Genomic DNA, 15,671 nt, shown 5'->3' on the forward strand with positions numbered 1-15,671 from the left:
AAGCAAGAATTGCTATTTCAAAGAAATGTATAGTGGAGTAGTATATATTAGCTCAATTTTGGAGTGTAGTTGAGTATTATAACTTCCCAATTATCTGGAAGAAGGGATTCACTGATACAGATCTTTTTATAGCATCTAGTCCTAGAACACTATGAACTCATATTGCAGGATGTTTTCTCAGCTGTCTGATTATTCTGTTTTATGAACCAGCTTTATTTGAAGGATGCTTTCTGCACTCGGTTTCACTGTGGCTTAGGCTCTGGAGAATTTCCATTACATTGAGCATTCTGGGATTTATTGAGTAGAGAGTGCTGCAGAGGGTAGGACTTTGGCTTCTTTTTTAAAGCTGGGACTAGTAAGGTGAAGCCCCCACTTCCATATAGACTGGGGCTGCATCCACTCCTGATTACCTTTATTATTTATGACTTATACAATGTGACTTAGCAGCTTTAGCCTCATTATATTTAGCACAGCACACACGGGGAGAATAAAACGACAAGCTGCTCTTCGAGTCACAGTTCTTGCAAAGACATATCAGTCCCAAAGGCAGGCTTCACTGAGACATCCCCACCCTCAGAAAGAATGAAGCACTGGTAGTAATTTCTTTAAAGTGATGGAGGATTAGTCTAGTAAATGTTTATTTTGTCTGTCCCTCAAATATTACCATTTTTCCCCTTGGCTTACCTTAAGGAAAACATGCCATTTGCATCAATAAATTCTCAGAGTCTTCTGAACATGAGCTCAATAACCCATGCATCCCGTGTTCTGCTAATTACTTCTGTCCATGCAGCAAAATCTGCAGGGCAAGCCCAGTCTTTTACAATGTACATGTCTAGTAGAAAGGGTTCTCAGTTAAAATTGGACCTACTCAGCAACATTGGAAACATAATCTAAATAATAATAGTAATAGTAATAAAAAATAGAAATAAAGAATAGTTTTATAGGTTTACAACAAAGCAGAAGGTGATAGAAAGTGAGGGCTGAGAATCCACTAACTACATAACCAAAATCAGTAGCAAGTCCAGTGGACTTCTGTGGTTTTCAGAGCAAGGTGTAAGTACGGGCCCTATATTTAGTTTTCAGCAATGTCTGACACAGAAGATGTAAAATTGAGGGATTAGATCCTCTGGTGCTGGATATGTAGATTCAGTTTTCCCCAGATTAAAGCACACTGTCAGTAAGTAATAATTAAAAAAATTATTCAGGAATGACTTCAGATTAGTTTCAATTAAAAGTCTCATTTAAAAACATTTATGTTTCTTGAGGAAATGGCTTAATTTCAAATTATGAGGAACATTTAATTTAAAGCTTCCTTGTGACATACAGTTTTATTTGGTTTGTTTCTTTTCTATTTCCTGACTACCAACAATGTATGATCAGTGGAAGTGAGAAGACACTCCAGTAACATCAATAAAAATGCTGGCAAGTAAAAGAAGTCAGCCCACTAATTGCACATGATAGCAAGTCAAAAAAGTCCTTTAACTTTTCTATTCAGGCTTGAAACATTACAGTTTGCCTGCTGTTCTGAGGTTTATTTCCTCCTGATTTTCGTCCTTCCACCTGCTCTAAAATATAAACAAACCAAACCAAGGATGCTCTCTTGGGATGAGTATTTACTACCATGTGAAAATCGAGCTTCAGTGTATCGCAAGTGTGGCATCATTTATTCAGAAATGCTTTGAAAAATTGCATTCTCCAGATTTTCTGCATAAATAAGAGGGATCTGCTTGTTTTATAACTGAACTGAGTCCTATGAAGCACAAGCCGTGCTCCCAAACTATCAATTCAAGGGATTCATTTAGAGCCAAGAAGCTTTAAAGCTGTCTTGTTGACAGGAAGCATATTTTATAGTCTTTCACTTCTCCCATTGTGTAGGAAGCAATTCTACACTGGTAGTTTAACCTTCATCTACAAAGAGCAATTGTTCTTCCCATGAAGCCTGTACTGTTTTCACTTTAGGAATACACCAAAGAAATTATTAATGGCAAAATTTACAAAAAAGAATAGCATTCTCATAGCAAACACTGTCAGATAAATGCAGACAAATATTTGTTTTAAAAGTATAAAATTGCTAACGTCTGGCAGTTTTTTCAGGTTTGTTTTTGGTTTTGTTTTTGTTCTCTTGTTGTTGTTTTATTATTCTGCTTCCTGCTTCCCTTTTCTGACATCTAAATATTTGATAAATCTCTTCAGATCTAACTGGCCAGACCTAGGTGATAAAATTCCACTGAAAAACATACATCAAATCTGTGTTTGTTGAAGCAGTTCTCAAAGACAATCACTAATATTGTATTTCAAGACCTGCTTATTAGTGGTAGTAGCTAAAAGAATAAATGTCAAGTTCTACAGGATTCATTGGGTCATTCATTAAGAAATTGCAAGGCCAGTGTAGAGACAGTGTTGGAAAATGTTCCAAATCCCAGACTTCCTTATTCCAGGAGTATATATTTCTCAAGGAGATTTCACACTAAATTATAGTTTCTCTGCCTCTGCCGTCCTGAACCAGGGTGGCTTTCCAGGGCCCAGTCAGTTCCTGGAAATTAGGTCACTATTTTGGCAACTCCAGTTGCATTGAATCCTTTTGTCACCCAGACTCTTGGTCTACATATTCCTAGGAAGGTTCCCCCATCACTGAGCTGGTATGAAAAAAACGGGCAATGCTTTTACTACATCCTCCTCCAAACACTTTATAGGGAGACCCGTTGTCTCACTCCCAAAAAGGATGAGTTAGGTACTTAATAGAAATGAGCCTTTGACTCCTATTTTCACACAAACATCTTACTCCTCGTTGCAAGTCAACAAACATAGCAGTGATAGAAACAAGATTTAAAATATACTCTCCTCCCGACTATTTCCCATAGGGTACCTTTGGCAGCTTTCTGCTCTGTGTGTAGGTGCTGTAAACTCTCCTGAAAGCTTAATTCTCCTCAAGCAAGGTGCAGTTAACCTAGGCACCAATTCAGCAGTATAAATTACAGTCTCAGAGCTGAACTACAACTGTGCGTGTGTCTGTACCTTAGCAACTTTGTGAACATGGACTGACTTGTTTAGGATAAAACTATGCTAAGAAATATTAGATTTTAGAAAGACCTGCCTGGAAGATGAGGTATGCCAATATAAAAGCATGAGAGGAATATCCACAGAGTATTAAACTGAAATATATGGGCAACAGTAGACAGGTATTTAATTTAGGCTGCAGAGCATTTATACTTGATAATTAAGCACACAGAGGGAAAGATTCAGCTTCATTTAGGCCCAATTGCATCCTCTTGGGAACCTGACTGATACTAAAAAATATGCTTTTGTGAGTCTGGTCACACTTATAAGATAGGGGCTAATATTCTCTGGCCCATTTATGTCTCAGCCATTGAGCTTTCCTGCATAGGTATTGAAGTCATTGGAAGTGCGTGGCTTTTGATCAAGCTCTGGCCCTGTGCAGCTGGATCACATTTCTGCTTTGTGCTACGTGTAATTACACAAGCAAGCAATGAAGCCCGAGAGCATCTATAGAGAGAACCTTAATATTGAGGATCCAGGCAAGCATTTCAGGAATGTCCTTTGGAATAACTGTAATCTGATGCCACAAAAATGCCCACTATTGGATGGACTATGTCAGGTGCACTTCTGGAGCAGCTCTTTGGTTTCTTTTCATCTGATAGAAAGCTCATCCACTGTACACTCTGGCAATCCAATATAAGATTAAGCGGGAATGATTGAGAGAGTCACTTCAGAAGTTCAGCCCTGATCTAAACTAAAATGGTAACATAGACATGTTAACTGTATGTTTGATGTTTCTTGAACCATGTGCTATAAACCAGGAAATATAAATTGAGCGGTAAGTAATTGTCCTTTGCAGAGCGTAGCAGATGGCACCAACTGCCCCACCATTGGGTTTGGGTCTTAGCCAAAAGGTAGATAGAAGTAGCTGTAGCCTCAGCATCCTAGATGGTTTGAAGACCTGGGCCCGGGGGTGGAAAGACTCTAGCTCATGCTTGGTGATATAAAGTAAATTAATTACAAGACAAGTTTGTGTACAACCATAACCCAAATATCCAAAGCAGATGTAACATAGGTAAGGGGAATCCAGTCTTAGAATCCACCCATAACTGAGAAACTTTAATCGCTACAAAGATGGGATTACCAGGCAGCTCATCACCCTCAATGTCTGAGGAATTGGAAATAAGCATCTGAGTCAGCCAGAGAGATTTGTTCTCCCTGCTCCTTCTACTGCTTCACATGGGAGTTCCTGGGCCATTAAATCCAACCCCTTGCTGCAGTATCCCACAATAAAACCCATTCAGAAATTTATTGAGGTCTTTGTTAAAACAATTAAGTGGTGCCCCCCCGCCCAGTTCACATGGGAACAGACTCCCAGAACCTCAATGTTCTGGTAGTCAGGAACCTTTTTACAAGACCCACCTAAATATATTCTACATCAATTAATTTCTCTCAAGATAGACTACTCTCTCCCAATCTCTTGAAAGAAACAAATGAGTCATATAAGCTTATCAGTGAGTCTGTTCTTTGACTCTTTTGGGAAGATAAGAGAGCTGAAAGTACTGTTTCATTATTATTATTTCCCAAAGGCAGTGGTCACTCTGAAAAGTCTGGGAAGCTCTGCTCTGGAATTCTTATAACACTGATTTCTCACTTCGGTTCTTCTTTCACCCATGCCCACAAGAGTCACAAAGCAATTTTGCTATGCCTAGCAAACCTAGTTCATTCACCTATGTGATTTGCAGGAATAAAACATGGGGGTTTTTTTTTTAAGTTTTTTATTGAAAAGTAATGCAGAAAAGAATTACAGTATTTGAGAGGAGATAATTCACTTGTCATCTAGATGACATTAATAGAAATCTCTAAGGCAAGATCGATTTAATTCAAATTAAAAGCAGTTTAAAATATGGTAACATGTTTTGGTTAAAAAAAGCTTAGAATCATTTCTGTCTTCATGCTGTCACTTTGAGGGCCTGTAGATACTAGAGTAGGTGTGAAAACTAAGAATTGGGAATGTAAGAAATGCAAGCACATGTACTGGGAATCCACAAAAAAAAAAAATGTCTGATTTGAAATGTTTGAAATTAGACATTGATTATATTAAAGTAAGGCAATGGCTAAACAGAACCAGTACAAATCCAAGAAGATCACAGTATAGAAATAAAAGGTAAATGAACACAGCCGAAGAAAATCTCTCTATATATCTATCAAAACAAATAAAGGACAGCAAGAACAGATAAGTGATTGCTTTTAGCAGAGGATTTTGTCAATTACAGAACTAACCAACCATGGCTGAATAACATCCATGCTTGGATGAAAGATCACTATCACAAATCAAGCACTGTAGAGGAGCCACAAATAGCTGTGTGCTCAATTCATCAGTTCTTTTACATGAGCTGAGATCATCCCTCCATTCTCCTCGTAGCCCCCAGACAAATTCACTGTTTCTGAGGCACAGATGCTGCACTGCAGTCTTCTCATTGTGTAGGAGCGGGGTCCCACCCCACTATTTGTACCTAACACGCTCTTTTCAGAAGGAATGAGCTGATGAAATGGATATATAAAAGAGTCCCGTTGCTGTGTTTATTCCCTGCTTGCTCTGTTTGTGTGTTTCCAGGTAAATATAAATTATAAGTTGCAGGTAAAGACTTTCCATCGGGTATGTGTGGGTACTTTCTACTAAGCTACTTTCCTGCAAATACAACCAGCCACTGAAGGCATTTTCTTCCTAGGTGTGCATTTTGAGGTACTTAATCAAAAGGCATGAAGACCCTCTTAGGCGAAAGGAGGTTCCCTGCAGACTCATTACTGGGGCTGTGAAGCTCTGGAGTTCCTAGAGAGTTTTCCTGAGAGCTGTGGTGCTTCTTATTTAACATCTCCCTCTCTGAACCTGATGAAAACATGTGAAATGCATTAACCCATTTTTCACAAAAATATCTGAATATGAACATATTTCACTTACAATGAAATTACAGAGGCACAAGTCCGCAACAGACCAATGAATATCTACGTGTAAAACCATGCCTTAATTTTCCTAGTTTTCAAGAGAGTGGTTTTGGTCTTGTTAATATGAGCCAAAGATAGTGCCACCAGTGCCCATTCTCCTTCTACATGTTTTGTCTGCTGAATCCTTTGCATTCAGATACTAAATCATTCACCTTCATGTGAAAACACATGCCCCAGCCATGCCACAATCAATATCCATAATGTTTAGGATAAAACTGTGCTAAGAAATATTAGATTTTAGAAAGACCTGCCTGGAAGATGAGGTATGCCGATATGAAAATGAGAGGAATATCCACAGAGTATTAAACTGAAATATATGGGCAACAGTAGACAGGTATTTAATTTAGGCTGCAGAGCATTTATACTTGGTAATTAAGCACACAGAGGGACAATTTCAGCTTCAGTTAGAACCAATTGCATTCTCTTGGGAACTTGACTGATACTAAAAAATATGCTTTTGTGAGTCTGGTCACACTTACAAGATAGAGGCTAATGCTGATGATCCAAACTTAGTGTAACAGATTGAAACAACTTTAGTCAATTATGAGTTCAAAATCCCTACAAAAAAGTACTAAATGTATCACTTTATGCTTGCCCAGGGAATCCTGGGGTGTATTCCTTCATTAATTTTACTTACTTGTAAAAGGATCCTTTCTCTGATAGTTCTATTAAATGACCTGTCAGAGGGAGTAATGGGATAGGTATTTAGTGATTAGTTTGCTCAAGCTGCAGTGTGACCTAAACTGTGGTTTGAGTTTTAATTGCATCACCACACAAAGACTTAAAACTCAAATTATTATGCACTTTTTCAGACAAATGGTAGAGATGGTAAAAAAACATGTATAGATATAAACTAAAACCAATCTGTGGACATATCCTTTGAAGGGTTTAGGTGAGAGACATTGCCACACAAACAATAGTTCCAGGAGTTAATAATAACTAGATAATATCTAGGAATTGCTCATATTTTATTTCTAACCTTTTTCAAGGTTAGAGCAGATGATCTATTTCTAAACTCCCAGGACCTCAGCAGACACTGGTGCTCCTGTTGATACCTTCTTGTTACTCCTGTACAGCATCAGGCTCCCACTTTTCATCCCCATGTTTCATCCCCAAGGAGCAGATGAAATAACCTCAGTAAGACCACAGAGATACAGATGCTCATTAAATGAAGCTGGAATTCACACTTCTATGCGGTGAAAGTCTAACCCACGACACTGGACAGTATCTGCTGCAGTTAATTTTAGGCATCTGGCATGTGGACCTCTATCTCTGAAATGCTTATTTAGGTTATCTTTCTAAACAATGGAATAAAGAATGACTTTTAATACTTTATTCTCCTAACATAGACAAATAAAACAGGTTTTCACACTTGTGCTATCTTTTCTTCATTGGCTGCAAACATCGTCTGGACAAGTAACTGAAATATCATTCTGGATGTCTAAAACAGAAAGAAGGCTATCCATTGACATCTTTTTAAAAAAGGTTAAGGTCTTCCAGAGGAAAATGTTACCTGCTGCCACCCCCTACTTTTTCTTTCTCTAAGGACTTTTAGTAACATAAGCAATCATCTTGACTTGTGTCAGAAAGGCAAGAGTTAATATCACTTGGAAAAAGAAATCACATTCTCCCAACTTGACAACCCTGAATATATGGCAAAACATTGCATCACTGATCTCAACTCTATTGCTTGTAGCAATAGCTTTGCTTCTGTGACTTGCTATTTCCTTGCAGCTGTGTAGCCAGGAATCCCATGAAGATTGAGTCAGTCAAATACGGTATTAGCCACACTCCTGTTTAATTGACCTGATCCCATTCTCAGGACTGCTAAAAATCAGATGTGTACATTGTATCTGTTAAGGATGGCAACTTTCCTTTCTGCAGATGTGTGGTGGTGCAGCCCCTTCGGGCTACATTGCGATGTCAGGACCAGCCAACATTGTGTTCTTGCGCAGTGAGTTGGGACAGCCGGGTACTTTCTTATCCTGGTTACGGTACAGTGAGTCGGGACAATTAGGCAACCCCTAACTGCACCTGAAACTCTGGTTGCCTCTGTACCTGAGACTACTGCTGCTTGGGTCATGACTTACTGTTGTACTTACCTGACAAGAATTATGTCCGGAATGAAATTGCAATGACCAAAGTCAATCATCTTACAAACCTATAAACAGCAGTTCCAAGTGAGGACCCCTGAGCTCTCCTGGACTGCAGCGGGCTGCGACCAGCATCTCCCTCTGAGGGGTACGCTTCTCAGAGCTTGCGAAGTCTTTAGTTTGTGAAAATCGGAGGACCATCACTGAAAGCTGATGATGGGACCTGGGCTGATACCCTTTACTCATTGAGGCTGAACCCTCCACCTGTTGAGAAATGATAAGACATTTGAAGTGAATATTTCACTGAAGTCGAGGGGAATTTTTAATAGGTATACCTCTGTGTGTATATATATATATATATATTTGTGTGCATGCATGTGTGAATTGACCTAGGTATATTCTATTGAATTGCTTTGCAAAAGTTAAATTAATCAGTGATTGTTACTAAATCCTGTCATTTACCTCAAACTGTAAATGAACCTCAGACTGCTGCTACACACGTAATCCCTTAGACGCAAACTGTTGACCAAGTCTGGGCTTAGGAGTGGATCTAGCTGCACCTAAGCTCCAACAGGAGTTTAGAAAGTGAGGGGGTCTTCTCTGAACCTCATGACTCAATGGGAGGGTCTCCTCCACCTTTCTGTACCCCTGATCTTTGTACAAATAATGAAAAATCAATTCTAACTCAATTTTCTTTTGTATGTTTCTCCCTTACTCTTTTACATTTTCAGTCCCTGTATAAATGATTCCAGTTTGATTCTAACTTGATTTTTCTTTGTACACTTCACGCATGTATTAAGTAATACAGTGAACCTTGCTATTGAACTTTGTGCAGTCACACTTTACCTATTAAATCACTTTTGCTAATACCTTTGACAGTGATTCTTTAAGCGGTCCAAACCACTCATTCGCAACAAGATGCTGGGCACAATATTTTTTTCACTTCATAGAAAATATAAGACTTGTTAATTAAAATATAAGATTTGTTCATTATTTGACCAGTTTCCAATATTTACCATGGATCACTGTACCTTTTCTTATGGTATTGAGAACCAGTTCCAAAACAGGCAATGTGTTTGTATATCTGTGCATATACATGTATTTTTATATTTACAGTGTTTATAATGATTCATTTTCCTGAAGTCACAAGTGCTCTTGGCAGTGCTCTACTGAGATTCATCACATTATGTCATACACTAAGAAAATGCTCATTAAAACAGCTAGAGAAAATACTAATCTTGACTCCTAGTGGCAAGTATTTTGCAGAGAATATCATTGTTTTGGCCAAAGACAAATCAGTAGTAAAGACACAATCTGTTCTCATCTTGTATTCCAGGCAAAATGAAACTGTTGAAGAAGTTTATTCTTCAGTTCTCAATGACATTCAGAAAGATTTGGGCTGTATTAATGTTTTCTATGTATTCTAGTTCTATCACCTGAAGCCCTAAACTTGGAAAATACATTACCTGTAACATTAGTTGGTTTTCCAAACATGAGAACTAAGAAAACAGAGTTTAGCTTGCATTAGAGAAAAAGATTCATTACAGAGCTGAAGAAAAGGAAAAATAATCCCTGTTGATTTACTCCCTTCTATTATGCCACTGAATTTCTTTTGATTGTATTCACCTTCCATCTGCCAGCCTGCCAAAGCATCTTCCACGTGAGGAAATTGTTATGTGGTTTAACATAGTTTTTCTTTTCTTTTTTCCTGAAAAAATCTAACAAATACAGAGATTTGATAATAATTATAATATCACTGCTTACATGCATTACATTGATGTGAGTTATCACTAAAATATATTGCACTTACTTCACTAGGATTTGTCTTCCTTCGAGGCACATAGGCAAATAGAGGAATGCCACAATATGGTATTTCCTTGTTCCATATACCATTGAAACTAAAGAAAATCCTGGCCTCATTTAAGTGTTGTGGGCAGAAGAGAGCAAAAAAGGATGCAGTTATGTAAATAATAGTAATAATAATGATAGCTTGTAATAAAACTGGTACAACACATACTCCTGTCTGGCTGGCAGGATTGCATTTGAAGCTGTGGAAAGAAATTTGCCAAAACCTTAGGTATTTCTGGAAGAGCAAGTTGCTTTCAAAAAGTAAGGTTTGCAGACTATCAGAGGTATAAAGCAGCCTAAAATTCTCCTTCCATAAAAACGAAAAGCCCTCCAAAATCTTTTTTTTTTTTTTTGTCACATAAAAATGAGAGCAACTCTACTCTGGTAAGATAAGGAGGTTTTACCCTTTTTTAGCAATGAAGAGAAGACAGATGTAAGGACTCATCAATCGGAATTTGACATTTTTTAATCCATGTCAAACACTGCCTTCAAAATTGTCCATCTTGAATAATTTGGCTTTACTGGAGCCTCTATAAATAAGTTTCCATAAGAGAAGATGCTCAAAACTCTAGAAATAAAGTCAAAATGACCCAGAAAAAACTTCTGGGGAAAAAAAAAAAGGTCAGTCTTGACTGTTGATGGATCTCCCTCTTTGTAATTGTTTCTGAGGATCTTATTCATCAGTCTTCTATGAGAACATTATGGGGAAAATGGAAGACACTTCATCACCACAGCCTCCATTCTAGTGCAGATGATCCATTTCATGTGCCATAACAGAATCATAAAATGGATTACAGCCTAGGAAAATATAATGGGAAAGAAGACCAACCTCCAATTATCATGATTAGACTGAAAATGAAAAATAGATTTAATTTTTTTAAAAGCACTGGCACTTCATTTGGTTTTGTGAATATTTACCCCCAAAACCCAGCCATAAATACTTGAGATATTTCATATCGTTATCTCTCCAGTATCTTCTCCTAAAATCCCATTTAGGTCAGAACCACCTGGTCAGTTAAACCACTGTCTTTCAAGGAACTGACCACCCTGGAAATGATAACGCTACATGTTTAGAATAAGAATGATCCGGAGGAAGTCAAATGAGACGAATAGGTTCAAAGCTACTCTGCAATTTAAAAAAACATTGAATTAGGAGCAGAGTTGTCTGCATGTTGGAAAAATCACACTTCAGAGCAGGGGGAAGGACTTTTCTTCTCTAAATCCAGTTGTTTCTGATCACTGACTTGTTGTTAAGCATGCTGCTGGGTCCCTGTTTATATAAAGAGTGCTGTGCTCTTGTGGCTTGTGTAACAGGAGTAGCAGATAAGAGACCCCTGTATAGCACCAAATTTCCCGTGTCTCTCATTCTGGGATGTTCCTATGTTACCAGTTGAAGGAGTTTTATTATGACCTAATCTTACTATCAGATTTTTCCTGTTTTCCATATCTTTTCCTCACGGTTTAGTGAGATACCTATTTGCTGTGAAATTTCATCACTGGTTATTCTTCTGAAAGCATTTCTGAAGCTGAAAAAATACCCTAAATTTAGTCCAGTTTTTTTGTTTGCTTTTGCAAGTGCAATAACTAGATTAAAAACAATCTCTAATTCTGTCTTTCGTGCCAACCTTGTATTGCAAATTGTTTATCAGATGCTCCCTTTTGTTGATAGCAGCCAATAAACTTTCCGAAAATTTTTTGCATTGATGTCAAGCAAAAAAACCTCCACTAGAGCTGATGCCTGTACGATGGGAGATGGTGGCAATGAAATGGGAAAAATGTCTTCTGCTCTTTGCGGTAACGTTCAATACGTGGCAGGTACTTCCCAAATATCCTAAAAACGGAGAATCTCTGTTTAGAATAACACCTAAGACAGGCAAAAGCTAAAGAAGGAGATCAAGCAATGTGCGAGGCCATTTTGTGTGAGGTTCTTGTAACCAGTGAGAGAAATGGATCCTTCTGAGAATGTTAATACAGATAAAAGGGAGATTTTGGAGCTCAAGCCAAGGCATGGAGAAAGTGTTTGGCAGTGGTGAAAAGGCTAGAAAGAGCAGTGAAACTATTAAAAGACAAAGAGAACTAGGGAAAAACAATACTGTGTGAAACCCTGAAAATAGCTTATGGAATATAAAATTTCTCTGTGAGCTGAATTCCAGACTTAGCAGATGTGTACTCAGTACCCAGATTTCAGAATTTCCTATGTGAAATGGGGTGATTCACATAATCTACCCGTATCTGAATATTCCATCTGTAAAATGAAAAAGAAGGGACGAGAGCCAAAGAAATTTAGGTCAGATGAGAGGAAAAATTGTATCTTGCAAGACATATGTAGTAATCTTAGTAATCCTTCTAATCTACTCAGTGGCTTTAGCTGAAATGCTCTCCTTAGTGTTGCACAACATACTTTAAAATAGTTGTGAACAGCTGGAAGGAGGCCAGAGAAGAGAAGCAAAAATGATTCTAGAAATCTAGGAAATATCACCCACAAGAAAGCCTGAAAAGAATGTAGTTTTTGAATCTTGAGAAAAGAGGGAATACAAAACTCAGGAGAAACAAGATAACTGTACAAATGTACAAAGGCATCTGAAAAAAAAAAAAAAGAAATAATGTGTTCTCCATCCTGTAGTGGACAGTGCAAGCAATGTTATAACATGAAAAGAAGGAGATCTGGAAATTAAGATAAAATTTCTACTGATATGGTTACTGAAGCACAAGAAGAGGTTGTATGAGAATGCTGCAAAATCTGCATTATAGGAGAACCTTACCTAACAGTTTGACAAATACTGGACAGGAATTACACAATTTGGGAGCTGCCACTGACATCTGTGTGACCGAAGTTAAATATTTATATATTAGAAAATAATGTTGCGGCAATGATTCAACCATTCATGATCTCAGTGTTGCATGCCAAGAGGATGTTTGCAATTATATCAGTCAGGAAACACCAGTCTACTGAAGTTTCAGTAGACTATAGGAGAAAGGCATCCTTCACTTCATTTCATTTCAATTTAATTTTTAAATGGAAATTAATTTAATTTTATTAAAGAACTACTTCCTTCTTTAATATATTTTGAATGCATAGCTGTTACTGAAGGAGGTGCTTCATTAAAATCTGCCTGTTTTGTTTTAGAGTAAAACTCACAAAATTTGCAAGATTTCTTTTAATCAGTTAAGTTGGAAATTAATGTCAGATAGCACTACTTTCTTCCCCTTGTTATTAAGAGAATTGGACTGTTAATAATTTCTTCACTATTTAAATTTAATCTGGAGGTATCTTCAAATACACCATCAGTATTTTCATTAAAAGAAAGAAAGCAAGCTTTGAATTTCAAAGGTGAATGTTGCAAATAGTAGGTCATTATGGTCAAGGCACTTTTTATTTCCTTTGAGAGATTAGTCTACATGACACATGGATTTTAATTATAAAGCATGGACTGCATAATAGAAAAATAAATTTTGATAAAGTGAATTACTAATATACTTTTAAACCTGTTTGTGAAAGGCGTAAGGACTCAGCCATATCCTATTTGTACATGTAGGAATAAGAATATCTATGAAAAGAAATGCAAAGTCAACAGGACCTTGAGAAACTACTGACAGAATAATCTTTCAGAAATAGCTCCTCTTCACTGCAAGGCAGCTCTCCACTCAAGCTACCTCTGCCTTATTTTCTCTATTTTAACACTGAGAAGTGTTTATTTTTGTGTAGTCAGCCACCCTCAGTGGAGACAGTGAGTGCTCCCTGGGCTGAGGGTGACGTGCCAGTTGCATTCAAGGAGGCATTCCCTTCTGGACGGATCCATCATTTGCCGTTGCCTTAGGTATGACAGATATTAACAGCCACACCTCAGGGTCAGATCTCCTTTAATTCAAAAGTTCTATTACCAAGCAGTTGTATTAGGACATTTTTCAGTTTCTCTATTTCTTTAATTCAATTTAATCTGACTTCAGACTGCATATTCGTTGCAATAATCAGGGTATCCAAGACCTAGCTAAAGATCCAGAACACTTCTTGTTTCCCTGTCTTCCTCTCCAGCATGGGGACAGAAAGGGCCTCGTAGTGCCTATTCTTTCAGATCATGCAGCATTGAGGGAAAACTTGCAGAGGAAAATCATATTAAAGATTCCAGAAGAGTGAAAAAAGCCAAAGCACAACTAAAGCTAAGACTTTTTAGCAGTCTCAGAATTTTCTGCAGTTTTGGCTAGAGTTTGAAGCTGCATCTTCGCTGTTTGGCAAGGAATTAGACATGTTGCCTGGTTCTGAGCCAGGAAGCATGGCTGAGCTGATGCCCGTTTGGCTAAACCCTCTTTCCCTCTCCAAAACCAATGCAAATCCCTCCAGGGTGGCATGTCCATACAGCACACAGGAATTGCATTCTATCCCAAGCATTCCCCAAAACGTATTTGTTGTTGTGGGCCAAACCTTGCCTGTGAGTGTGCCAATAAATAGACTGAATAATTGTCTGAGAGTGCACAAACCTGTACCCAGGCCCCATTTAATTTACTGGCATAACTGAGTAAATTTTCTGTCCTCCACTTGTCTGTATTATTCCTTTCTTGAAACCTGCTTTGATTATTTAGATGATGAGCACTTGTGGCAGCACTCTGTATTTGTGATTTGTGGTTCCTTTACACCCTGGCATAGTAAATAATAATTTGGAATATAATGATGAGTTACACTGCCCATAACTGGCAAATTATATTCATTCAGATATCTCTGTAATGTCCAGCTTTGTCAGTGCTGCAGATCAAATGACCTGACATCTGTTAGAAGCTATGATTTACATAAAGAATAACTGCTTGAGACAATTAGAGTAAGGCTTTGGTAATATGGAAGGCTGCAGTGAAACTCAGTGAACGGAACTGAAGATGTGAATAGTCATGGGGATGCCTCTACTGGTCATCAAGAAAACATCTTAGGACTCATTAAAAACTGGTTACTCATTTAGTATCCCCAAATAACCATGCTGAAAAATATACTTCATCCTCTGGGCTACTATGGCAAATATAATTTTATATTTCCTTTGTGTTCCTACTTGTACTTCCTAAGGTGATGCCCATTTGCATATTAGATTTCTACAAAATGTCTGACTGTCCAAGACCTGAATAAAATACATAAAACACCATGCATTTCAAAAGGAACTTGTCTGACCACAGAACCTCAACACTTTACAAGCCATGCCTGCTGCCACTGACCTTACTGATGGGATTCATCTATTTTCTTCTGTGCTTTTAATTTTTAACAGATTTGGGGCAGAAATAGATCACTCTTATGCATTTCTGACTTGTTTACACTCAGATAAAGTATTTGAATTGAGGTACCTTTGAAAGAGAAAATGCTGTTATCTGAATTAGCCCTTTGGCTTTTTGAGTAAAACACTACTGTAGAAAAATCACAGCTAGGATTACTTCATCAGCCAGAAATATTTTCTCTCATGCATGTGGAGTATGACCAACAGATTATCTGGGCACTTAGACTCTAATGTACCTATTCATAGACAAACAAGTGAAAAAAGTTAAGCCCCTCTATAGAAATTGCTGTTGTTGCAAAACAGAGATTTGGAATGTAAATTTTACTCTACCTCTCAGCAATGTATCTGACCTGAGAAAAATGAAGTCCCATCCATTAACTTATACGGCATTGCACAGGAAAGTATGGAATGATTTATTGTTTTTCAACCTGTACTTTTCAGCATTACTTGTCATTCATAGCAATAGAAAATCATCCAA

The sequence above is a fragment of the Harpia harpyja genome, chromosome 2 (genome assembly GCF_026419915.1).
Source record: "Harpia harpyja isolate bHarHar1 chromosome 2, bHarHar1 primary haplotype, whole genome shotgun sequence".
Classification (NCBI taxonomy): domain Eukaryota; kingdom Metazoa; phylum Chordata; class Aves; order Accipitriformes; family Accipitridae; genus Harpia; species Harpia harpyja.